Here is a 12,710-nt window from a genome sequence, read left to right on the forward strand (position 1 = left end):
GCAATAAAAACTGACCTCACAGTCAATGCCTTCATTCACAGGAGAAATTTGTGCTCTGGGTTACTAGTAAGATTTGGGAGATGTGTGTTTATTCTGTTATTGTGATTCCATTTTTGACCTCCATTGTTTTGACCTCCGATGCTATGCCCTCCTGTCACTGTGCTGCAAGGACACATCAGCGGTAACTATGTCCTGGGATATGTCGTTCTTATATGGCTTACAAACCCTTATACCTTTCCTTGAATCTTCATGCAGGTGAGAATCCTCCATTCAATGTCCAGTGCCAGATAACCTCTAAATTTAAACAATTTGCTTATAAAATCTTGACTTCCTTTCTAAAATTTGTGAGATATGTGCTTATAAATATATATATATTTTTTAATATTATTACATGGTGTGCAAGAGCAGATTAATCAAAGAGCAGATGTAGTTGGTGAAAACTTTGGTAGATTTATTTGCGTTAACACAAAGATGTTCATTAACATGCAATACAAATCCAACTGAAGAAAATGCAGATCTGAATGAGTTAAAATCTGTGCAAAATATTCTTGGGAGAAGCGCATTCAAACCAGGCTGCAACTGTTGTGAAACTTTCATTTATTTGTAAATTGATAGCAAACTTTTTTTTTAATATTCGTCCTTATTAGCCCAAGCTCTGGAAAGTGTTTCCCTACAACTTTGATCTTTCCAGACCCTCATCAGGCCAACAGTCATCAGGCCAACAGTCCATTCTCTCAACTCCAGCCAGGAGGGTCTGCAGGACATCGTGTAGCCATGCTGGAGTCGCTGAAAGCTGGCTTGGTAGGAGCAGATTATTGCCTAATTGTGCTTTTCAGAGTTGCTGTGAACTAGGGGTTGCAACAGGGCTGCATGGGGCCACAGCAGTGGACGCAGCACCGAAGGAATCCAACCTAGCAGGGTCTCATTGATTTGCTGAAGCAAAGGTCACCACAGTTATGCATCTGTAGGCTGAATAATGGCCACCAGAGTGGCAGCACTGGGGTCAGATCACTCAGTTTGAGTCTTCAGTCACTTTCTTGTGGTCAACTTTTTTGGCTTTTGATCATTTATAGTGTGCGTGTATGTGTGTGTGAAAAGCAGCCTGCAGATCTCATTTCCAGTTTGGTTCATCCGCTTCCCTTTTTTCCATTATGCATGCTGAGACTGGATGATCCATCTCTCGCTCTGTTTTTCCCTCTCTCTCTTTCCCTGTATCTCCCCTCCAGCACTCCACCAGCCAACCCCTGCTATTTTCACCCCACACACATCCGTCGCTGCACTTATCCAGCCTCAGACGGCTGCTGGCTCAATAGCTAAACAGATTATCCAACAACAGAGCACCTCTCCTTCTCCCTCTCTTCCTCTCCCTCTCTCCATGCACTCTTCTAGCCGTGGGTCCTTAGAGGCGGAGGGGCCCTATTGAGCGGGGCCCAGGCTCTCCACTAGCCAGGCTCTTTATTGAGGCATCTATGGGGCTTTATGCTGCTAGCGCTCGGCCTTGCCCTCGCCATCATCAATCATCCTCGGCTCCAGGGCTGCTATCACTGCCCAGACAGACGGCCAATCACAGCCTTCCAGGAAGCTCTATAGGAGATGGAAAGAGAAGCAGAGGAGATGGCAAAAAAATAAAAAATAGAGAATCAGTGTGTTTCTGTTGCTGCCAGTCTGATTTGATTGACATCTTCTGTACCTTCTGGGTGAATGACAACAGTGGACTGTGTGATATTTGATTAGATCATGAACTAAGAGTGCGAGTCATGAAAGCACATATAACTATGTTAAAATAATAATTATAGAAGGCACATTTGTCAGCAATATCAAAGCCTTTTATGACAGATCTATATTAATCTTGTAAGATTTCAGTATTAAAAAATATTGCAAACCTATAAATCCCAAAGGAGAAAAAGGCTATTCTGACAGATTAAAAAAAAAATCACTAATGAGTGCTGCAGCTGCACTGGAGGCTTCTATAGTAATAATGTGGGTTTATTTAAAGAAAAGTCAGGCAATTTGTATGTTAAAGCCGACTTTCCTCTTTTTCATCAAGCCTCAACAGTATGTTGAAATTCTACTCAAGGCTTAACTTTTTTAATAACGATTTTTTTTCCCCCCTGTTCTTTCTTTTTTTGCCCCATCTCTTTCTCTCCGCAGCCCTGAGCTTTCATCCTGCTCCAGGAGGAATAGGCGGAATCTGATTACAGACCTATTTTACAGCAGACGCCGGGGCGCAATAAAGGGAGAGAGAGCACGGAAACGGGACTCGGCCCATCAATTAGATCTCTATTAGCAGCCAATGCAGACCTCACCTCAGGAAACGCCGGGGCTCTGAAATTAAACAATTCTTCAAGCTCGACAAGCCAGTCAGTTCTGTTGTATCTTTTAGAGGGAATGAGGGAGGGGAAGAGTCCTTACAAGAATGCACTACTAGCCTAAAATCATTAAAAGAAAATACGCTATATGAAAACAGAAATATAACCGTGGTGATAAAAGCAAAAAGAAAGATACAAACCTAAACCGAAAGTCGCTACTTATAAAGTAGAAACTATAAATTCTCATTTGAATAATAAATAATCTAAGAGGGCCATTGATGGGATTTTATATGAGCAGTAAACACGAAGGTAAAAACCACCCCAACAATGTCTGAGTAACATTACACGGCCTGTTATAGCCGAAAACATTGAAGTGAACAAAATCTTAAGTATTATATTGCAATATAAAAAATTACAGTCAGGTTTCCTTGTTACCTCTTCCTACAACCTCCTTCCGGTGTCATTAATCTCCAACTGCTGACCCGTTGACCTGAGGCGGGACAATATGTCAATACTGGATAATTAGCCGCGGCATTAAGGCCATTTAGATAGAACACCTTCATGGGCTTCTGAATGGCCATTAAATCAAAACGGCTTTTTGGGGAAATTAAAAGTTTTAGTCCACTCTAAAGATGCTGCAAGTCTGCACATAATTGAGTTTTAGTCAATGGGATGTGACATTTCCATGTTAATAGAGGTTTATTGGATGGGGGGGCGGGCAGGGATAGTGGAGCTCCCTATAGTTCCAGGCCAAAGCCTCCTTTAAGTTTATGAGCACGCGTGTCATTTGTTACACTTAACCTGGTAAAATAAAGACCAATATTATCGGTATGATATGGCACCCGTTGGTAAACTTAATGTCTGTCTGTCACTCACTGTTTCGGCTTGAGTAGTTGAAAAATAACCTTCATGGCACTAGTGTAAAAAGAGTTTTAACATTTTTCTTAAGCGTGCGTAATACTTATCGTTCTGGTAATAGTGGCCATTAAGCTACTTAAGTTTTACGTAAGTGTGGATCAGTTAAGATCTAGCCTGCTCTTAAGCCTTACAGATTTCCAGGGTTTGGGAAAATGCAGTCGCTTTTATAGCCTAATGATTTGTGGTGATTCATTTCTGGCATGATCTGAGTCCTCGCCTCACAATCTTCGCCTGTTTCTCAGTACTATGGCACGTATTTCTCTATTTGCTCAATCAAAGGATGGCCATTTATCATCGAGAAGGACAGCTTCGTATTTTCTACCTTGCCCGCTCGGTTCCAGGACCAAATTCAGCATTTTTATGGAAAACTGCAGTCATTTTGATTGATGAAATCCAAAGATGTCCAAAACAATCATGGAGATCCCCAACTGTGGCGCACCGGCGGGGTGCTCCAGTGTTGTCATTGTTCCGCAGAAAGAAAGGAGCGCGTCCGGAGAACACCAGGGGAAAAATCACGATTTTCAGTTCAAAAGGCCCAGAAAAGCAGCATTTCTTTACAGGCAGTGGGAAAGTGCAGGAAAACCTTTTTCCACTTGCAGACGAAAACAATACTTGCTTGGCTTTTTCCTCCTGATGCATTCAGCTATAAAGACATGGTCTAATAGAAACAGGCCAGAATAATGAATTGATTATTTTACTGTGAGGGGTGATGTTATTTGTGTCTGAGCCAGCTGAATGGCTGGTGCAACACATCCCCCTGAAGTCATCCGATTTGCGCATACAGGCTCATTGTGTGTCATGTAGCTGCGAAAAGTAAAATAACTTTTCCTTAAAACCGATTTCACATAGCCTTTATTTACCCGCGCTTGTCTTGTTTGCTGTGATTCATAAGGTCACAAGAAATGTCACCTGTCTGGCCTAATTGCCACCTTCTGTTATTAATACCAGGAGTGTGACTCCCTTTTGCACCCGTGGATATAAGCCTATATTGCGTACTTAATACAGCGTCACCCAAAGGGAGATTCAATAAATCTCCCTTTAACGGCGTTTCCCCTCAAAACTCCTTCAGGCGAGTGGAGGCCGTGTCAAGATTGCGATTGTGCGCCAGTGCTTAGGACCAGCTGCTCCCAGGACAGACAAGCCCTTGTCAATTAGGCGGTGACAAGCAGGTCCTCCAACTGCCTGCAGGCGCTCCACTAGCCAGCAGTGTACAGTCCCTGCAATTAGTATCAATTTCTGTCGAGACCTCCTTGGAGCGCGCAGACACAGGCTGGGTAAATGGCCAAACATTGTCCAAATAACACCAAGAGCCACAAATGACAACGTGTAATGGGCCCAGTGTTAACCGCACGGCGCGCTGCAGAGAAAGAAAAACGTTTGAATTTAGGAAGAGCGGGACATAAACCCAGGATAGCTTTCACATAAACGCACAAACCTTTCGCTTATGGCCGCCTTATTGCCTATAATACTATTTGCGTTGCTGCAGTTTACCCCAGGCACTGTTTATATTGGTGGAAGAATGACAACATTATTAAATATTTAATCGGAATAATCTTGTTAACTAATCACTTCTCTGGCAGGCGATACATTCATTAATCAGTCTAATGAATAAACACAAAAATATGACGTAGTTGAACATTTTGCATTGCTGCGAAAGCACTTTCTGGTTTAAATGTTGCTGTTATTAGCAATTAATAGATACTTACCGCTGTTAGACTGGAGATCGCTTTTATTTATTTATTTACTGCACTAAGAAAAAAGCTGCAGCTTTCTAACTACTGACTTTCAAATTATCAAACACAATGCTATTAGACCTGGGGTCTTTCCTCCCTTAATTACGATGGCAAAAGTTACAGCGTGGGTCTACCAGGTTGTTAACGTCTGTATTTGATACCTTATTTAAACATATTAATACTTCACTGATAAATTGTATGGTTCTTGTCTATGGTTATTAGCATTAATACGTTTTACGAGTCAGTAATTAATACAGATTATCTACAGACTGTTCTCCCCAGTCAGGTAGTTTTCATCACCTGCCAACTGCCAGCATCTCATTATTAGTGGAATATAACTAATTTATAAAGCATTAGCAGATGCTTTCTTTACCTTTGAACCAATGTACAACTTGGCTCTTTGCTTAAGCCAAACCGTCAGTTTGATCCTACAAGTAAATAAATGTCAGAACAGCACTGTCACAACACTGACAACCCATAGAAGGATTGCTCACCAAGCCCCCTTTGTAAATGGTGTCACCGCAAGCAGCTGGTGGTGACATTCCCGGGCCTTGGACGCTGCCCTTTGCCCTCTGTGGGGGTTGGACTCCGGACAGGGCGGTCCAGCCATCTACACAGCTTCGTGATAGCTCGGGTCAGCAGGGCCAAGTTTCCAGCGGGAGAAGTTGGGGGAAAGTAGGCGAACAAAAACCCCGAAGCTCACCAGGCCAGTGGGATCATTAGTATGAACGTTTGTTTAACTAATTAGCAAGCTGGGCAGCCAGAGGGAGGCTTGTATAAACGACATGGACGTCATATATGGCAAAGGTACGGGCATCCGTCACTCTGATTCAACAGAGGATGAATGCAGTTTGGATGATGTGGATGGAGCACACAAATCCAGCCAAGACTGCGTGGATAGTGAGCATCAAGGATCAGATAATAATCCGTCACATCGGCCAAATTATGATGCTTGGACAGTCCGTCATCACTCTGTTTTATAGCAAATTAAAGAGTGTGCAACATTTAAGGGACTGACTCCATCTGTTTGCGAACAATGCGTGTTTTTATTTCGACGGAAGATTTTACTGCAGAGTTCAAAGTACAGGATGAGGACAGGGCAGCGCACTGAAGTTCAAGAACAGTGCAAACAGCACATGCCAACAAAAGGAGCCACTGAGCATTCAGCTATGGCAGAGCAGAAGAAGTTGGTGGGGAGGAGGCTGCGGGTCCCGCGTTAAATATGGGAAAGTTTGGGGAACGAGGTCGACAGGTCAAGAAAAGTCAACAAGAGAGCAGTCTTGATGACAGAAGGAATTTAATATCAAAAATACATAAATCTTCAAGTGAGGGCAGGCGCATAATGGGCACAATGGAGGCGAGTGTTAGAGTCAACACAGATTTGTTGGCGATTAAATGAATCAGGCCAAGTTGTTAACATTTAACACAAAACGTTGGCACTAGAATAGAGGTTGAGCGGGATGGAAGGGGGTTTCCTGGCTGGAGCAGAACTGTCAGGGCGTGCAGAAAGACAGCCAATGTGCAGCGACAGATCTGGCGCAAGAGTGCACATTTTGTGCGTTTGATATTATGCAGCAGCTTCGTTATTTTAAATTTGAACAAATAATTCCAATTTAAGTTATATGAGTGTTCTTAGACGATTTGCTGATCATTTGTGCCGAGTTGTTGGTGCGCAATTACACACTAAGTTTTAAGAAATGGGTGACTTATCGCGCGTTAAGATAAACCCACCTCAGTTTGTTGAATCATATGTCACTGCAAGGATATCGGTCAATCGAACAATAGGTATTAATCTTCCCATGGTGTAGGAAATAAGCTTACATTTGTCTCCACTTCCCTTCTGACTGCTGTGCTACACTGGACGCAGCGCTGAGAACTCTGTCTGACCTTCGCCCTCGCCCCTGCAAAGCCCTGCAAGTTCCCCGGCAGTCGCAAACAACTCTGAATTCCATAATTCTTCACGAAAAGGCACTATTAGGGAAAAATCCTTCCTTTTTGACAATTTAATAGTGCAAACTAATCATCTGGTTGACACGGGCCATTCATCTCCGTACAGGCAGACAAAGACAAGGCCTTTTCCATAGGTTTGTCTGGATCCTGGAGTCAGACCAGCCTCTATTTTGAGATCAAGTGCACAATAAAAGCATTGTGACTGCTTAATGGCTATGTTTGCGAAGCCACCCAAAACCCAGTGTATTAAATGCATTTTTTTGTAAAGAATGAAAAATAGGCAAACGTGGACAAAAGGCCGCAGAACTGACAATAAACCTGTTTCCACGAGAAACTGAATGGTATAAAACTTTGTTTGGGTGCTTAAAGCAATCAAAACACGAAATAAAAGAAAAGATTGGGGATAAAAACTGGGCGCCACAAAATTGCTTAAACGCCTCAAGTTATGAATTCGTTTCTGAATCAATTTAGCGGTGCAGGCATTTTCCAAACATCCTCTTGCGGGAGTAACAAGACAGGGAAATTGATCCGGTGAGACCTCACCTCTTGGTGCGCCTCAATAAAAGAGACATCAGCTTCTCTTGACGACTGTATAATTTTTAATATATATGCAATAAATGTTCAATTTGTTTCCAGAAATGACGGGAAATAATAACGTCAAATTTTAAAGCCATCCATTACAACCAAACAATGCTCATGCATAGGTGCTCTAGCGCAGAGTGCTTTGATTAATTCGCATTTTGATTGTGTTTGATAAAGCAATAATGTTACGGCGCTCGACTCTGGACCATTTTACACTCCTGGAAAACAAATACGATGGTGGCTGAGTTTTGATTAAAAAATATATGTATTTCTAAAGCCAACAGATCCTCTTTTAAAGGCTTTACTGCTTGTTGTCCGGGTGGAATCTGATAAACTTCAAGAGACTCTAGGAGTGAATTTCCATGGAAATTAAGTAAATCCAATATGAAGAAATAATCTGATTGGTGTCACAGTCCTCGATTGCTGTGGTCATTAAGTGAGCAGTCACAACACCCCTCAACAGAATCTAGTTATAAATTCTGTTTTAGGGGTTATTATTAGCAGTAAATTCATCGAGATCTTAAATAAACTAAACTTCAAAATAGTAAATAGTAAACAGGCTGATTTGTTAGAAAATACATAAAAAAAATAGCCATGTGCTGTTTAAATTGTCTTCCACTCCAGACTCATACAGTCCAATAGCATCGCAAATATATGATTTAGCCTGTTACATAAATAACATTTTTAAAAAATGGTGCCATAGACACATAGCTACTTTCAATACCAGTATATTTAACACCTAATAAGTACCTACAGAAATGATGAAATGGCAACTCATGCTGTATTATAAAAAGTCTCTTGGGGAAAAAAAAGGGCAGAGACAATTCAGTTTTTGTGGCATAATAAATGTCCCTTTAGAAATTTGATTCAGCTAGGTTACAGTCCATGCATGGATATGTTCAGATGCAGGAAGTCCAGGTAGAAGGGGGCTGAGGTCCCAGATCACTGCAGACCTTGACACAAAGTGCATTAAGTTGGCTGATCTCTCTCAAACCATTTGATTAATTCACTCCCATTCAAAACCAAGCGAGCAAGGAGTGGAGGGACGTGACCAATGACATAATAGGTTCTGTCAAACAGCCTTGCAGAACGCCCAGACCATTTGTGGTGACAATCCTGATGCCATCAGTTCCATTATAGAACCCCCATTCAAGCCACAAAGAAACATGGCTTTACTTCCAAAAAAAGGGGAAAAGTCAGCTTTCTGGTAGATCCCTTTTTGCTTTTTATCTCAATAGATTTTGGCTCAGTGCTAAGCGTGGACACCAGATACTCTGACTGATCAGTAAATAATATACACTGATCAAAAAGAAAGACAAAAACCAGACCTATGTGCATCTATGTAAATTGCTCTAATTTCATATAATGTGAGCTATAATATCGATAGATGTACGTTAGACTTTAAAAATAAATAAGGTCTCACATAATACATTTAAAATGGCTACACAATACAGTATGATTGTGCACATCTCCCCTGTTACAGGAATATAAATCTATTTAACGTTTTACCTTCCAAACAAGTTCATTTTCATTTGCCTTAAGTGTTCTGTGATCATTATGTCAATCAAAGCCAACATGTCAGGGAAGGTTTTATTTCTGAGCACTTGCATAAAAAAGGCTGGCATGAAAAAAGATTTCAGAGATTTTGCAAAATGTGATAAAACAGTTTTTAGTGTGTAAACACGTACAGCAGCAGACAGTAATGGCCATCAAAAACTGAGGGCCGTTACAAATGTAATGAAGAAAACACACTACATGTAAACAACAGACAAAAATGTGATACAACTGGAGCCACTTGTCTGTTAAATAGTAGATCACATCTCCTCCAAAAGTGTTTAGCTCAAATAAATATTCCAGGTCTAAATCTCCAACAAGATGGTCCAATATCAGGAGTCAACATGCTGTTTTTGTCATTTTGCCTTATATAATAGCAGCCTGCTAAAGCAATCATGTGTAAGATGACCACTTGCAGGATATCTTTTGAAAATTGTGCATGTTCTAATAAAATTAAGGGATAATTTGTATAACCTAAAATATTTAATCAAAAACATTTTAGTGTGCTGTTTTATATCTTTTGTGAAAAAAAATATTAAGATTGTAAGAGAACCCTAATCCAAATAAAATCTGTCAAGAGAACAAAGTATATTTTAACCAGCTGACAGAAGTGAAAACAGGCACAGCAAACTAAAATAAATAACTTAAATAACTGACAAGTTACTGCAGGTAAACGGGTATGTAAATATTTGTGAGTCTTTCCTTTAGCCTTGGGGGAGATCTGGTATTCCGGCTTTCTTTGGGAGTTTTAAAGCAGTTCAAATGTTTTTCCAACGCGTGATTGGATAAAAATTAAGCAAAAACATATTATTCATTTGTATAAATTGTACAACTTCACTTTTTAAACCTGAAGATATAAAGATATCATTCGGCCTCATCAGTTCGTCTAGAGGTTTCACACCCACCATTAATCACTGCAGTCATCGTGAAATAAGCTTGAAACGCATTCTTTGAGAAAAAAGGCCAGAGTCTGTTGATAACTCGTTTTATTGTTCTTTTAACCAGTCTGAGGGAAATTCACCGTGTCCTTCTTTTCCTCCCTATCAAACCAACTCTCTCTTAACATCTTCTTCCTCGCTTGTCCCGATTTTCATCCCCTTCCACGCCCTGTTTGTTTTGTCCGAATAGATTCAGAGACTAAGATGGAGCCATTACAAGCGCATTCCTTTAAGCATACACGACTGTTTATTTCTTTAAGAAGCTTTTCGCTTTGGTCTGTCACTCACACTCCTTTCTTTTTTCCCTCCTTTTTTCTCTCGAAAACTGTTGAAGACGCTTTGAAGGAAAAGATTAAAAGCGGAATAAAGTGAGTGCGTAATGCGTAAAAGGGTGTTTCTTTAGATCAAAGACAATAGATATTGTTCTGCTGAAGTCAATTTCTGTAAGTATAATACTTGCATCGTTTTCCCTGTTACTGATAGTCGTACGTGTCCTCGGACGATAAATAACCATAATAACACTTAAAAATCGAAATATTAGTACAGTTTAAAAAAGAAAAAGAAAAAGAAAAAAATTGAAAAAACAGATTGAAGGGCCCCACATTATGAAGGCAAGACAATTTCAAAGCTTATCATTACTTTGGCTGGCTTCCGGATTGTTTATTTTAGATTTTATTTTACTTTATTTTATTTAAACGCAGACTTACGCTGTTTGTGTTCTATTATATTTTTTTCTTACTTTTTAGGGGAAAAAATCGTGTCATATTTTAAGCTCGGGGCTCCTAACCCACATAACTCGACCCACAGAAGAGGAAAAAATCGAGTAAATTATTCGAAACTGCGAGTTTGTTGGTGCTGGTGTTTGATCTCAAGGGGTTTCTTAAAATGTTTAAAGGCAGTCTGGCTTTCTAAAAGCCAAAATCGTGATAAATATAAAACAGTAATGATATTGCCCTATAATATATTTGTCCCATTTGCTTTCAAACGATAACGTTGAGATTTCAATAACCTTCACCTTTAGAAAGCTTCCTCAGCTGGTTCTCATCCACCCAGCAGCAATGCGGGACTTATACTGGTATCATTAACGTCCCCGTAGTCCCACATTTCTGCAAAAACTTCGACATTATAATTTTTGTGACATATTTCTCTGCGAAACTTATCAAATACCCGCTCCATTCTTCCGTGGGAGCTCGGCCAAATTAAAAGTTGGCCACATAATGTTCTCTCATTTAAATTCTCACCTTGAGCTCTCTAGTGACTGGTAATGGTCCGAGAGGAGCTGACACCTAAAAAAAATCATCAAGGTCTAGTCTCAGTGTACGCTATCGTTCGGAGAGTTCTGTCATGCCCAAAGAAGAAGAAAAAAGATAAAATAGTAATAACGTTTTGAAGCAGGCAGGCAGAATCATCAATTAAACATAGAAAATGCATGCAAGGCAGGGCGCTGCAGCCTTACTTACTCTGTGCTGTGCTGAGTCTCCGCAGTTTAATTACAAGCCCTAATTTCCAATCGCAGATAGTGTCAAAAATCTGCGACTATTTCTCAGAGATTCCCTTTAACAAGTGGAAACTTAGTGTCCTCCTGCACCATTTTATACATGATGAGCCGTCAGTAATGGGATTATTAAACAAAAACGTTTCAGGCGCTGGCGTTAACCTTTTTTAATGCCTAATTAGGTTTTGCAAAGAAATAATTAGATTCTACAGTGCTTACACTGCCTATATTTTCAAATGGCATCTGCAGCAAACACATCATCCTGCGACACTCGTGCCAATAATCTGCGGACATATGCGCCACAGCAGTAGTCAGATGCAAGATTTTAAAACATGATGGGACCAAATAAGGTGCACTTAAAGCTAAAATAATTTTCAGCACATGCTATAGGCCAACCTGCAGCAGAAGGATGCTCTGGTCGACTGCGCCCTCTTGTGGTAGTAGATTTAAGGTTCACCATTACTGAAGGAGATTGGTTAAAGGGAAAAAATAAATTCGATATTGTTATTGTCTAATAAAAAGCCCAGTAAACCTAAAATTTTTAATCCAAGCCGTACCGTTTCTGAGCAGTGCTAAGGCTAAAATAAATAAATACCACTGAAAAGAGCTCTGTGAGGACCATAATATGGGCGTTGACTTTGACGCAGGCGCAGTTTTTCCTTTAAACGGGCATAAGAGGTGCTTTTTAACATCATCAATATCGTTACTAATTTTAGATAACGTTAGACTTCCATCTCCTAATTGTTTTGTCATGACATATGACATTTATAATAGCATATCTTTGGTCCAGACTGTGCCACATATTGTCAGCAAAATGGACAATAAAGATGTATCCTCTATGGGGAATAAATAAACAAAAATAAGTTATTATCTCTTTCTATTCATAGAAAAAATAAATAGAAAATTATTAAATAAAATTAAATATTTATTTATTTATTTATTTTTATTGTTAAAAGATACACACTGCGTTTGAAGTACTTCTAATCTTTCGCTTCGTGGTTTACCCTTCTCTTCATGTTATGTTCCTAGCTTTCCATGTTCATGTCACCTCTGAATATTTCGATTTTGTGCATATCACTAAAGTAAAACTGCTTTTAATGTTTTCGTTTTTGGTTATCATGTTCTGTGCGAAACCTATGTAGTTGGTAAATTCGCAATTTTTTTTTGATTTATTACAGCTGTTTATATTATATATCCTTTTTTATTATTCACCGTTCTTTAATTTCGAGTT

The 12,710-nt window shown here is 39.9% G+C and overlaps 1 long non-coding RNA gene across 1 annotated transcript; it reads right to left on the reverse strand.

Annotated features, from left to right (window-relative positions):
- Nucleotides 1–436: 436 nt before the first annotated feature.
- Nucleotides 437–12,016, reverse strand: LOC146392853 (uncharacterized). The gene is made up of 2 exons (XR_014802822.1): nt 11,445–12,016; nt 437–1,584 (listed from the first exon to the last, which is right to left on the reverse strand). It is a non-coding gene; the product is annotated as an uncharacterized LOC146392853 (long non-coding RNA).
- Between the last annotated feature and the right edge of the window lie 694 nt (nt 12,017–12,710).

The sequence above is a fragment of the Perissodus microlepis genome, chromosome 2 (genome assembly GCF_051167445.1).
Source record: "Perissodus microlepis isolate ML-2025 ecotype Zambia chromosome 2, ASM5116744v1, whole genome shotgun sequence".
NCBI lineage: Eukaryota > Metazoa > Chordata > Actinopteri > Cichliformes > Cichlidae > Perissodus > Perissodus microlepis.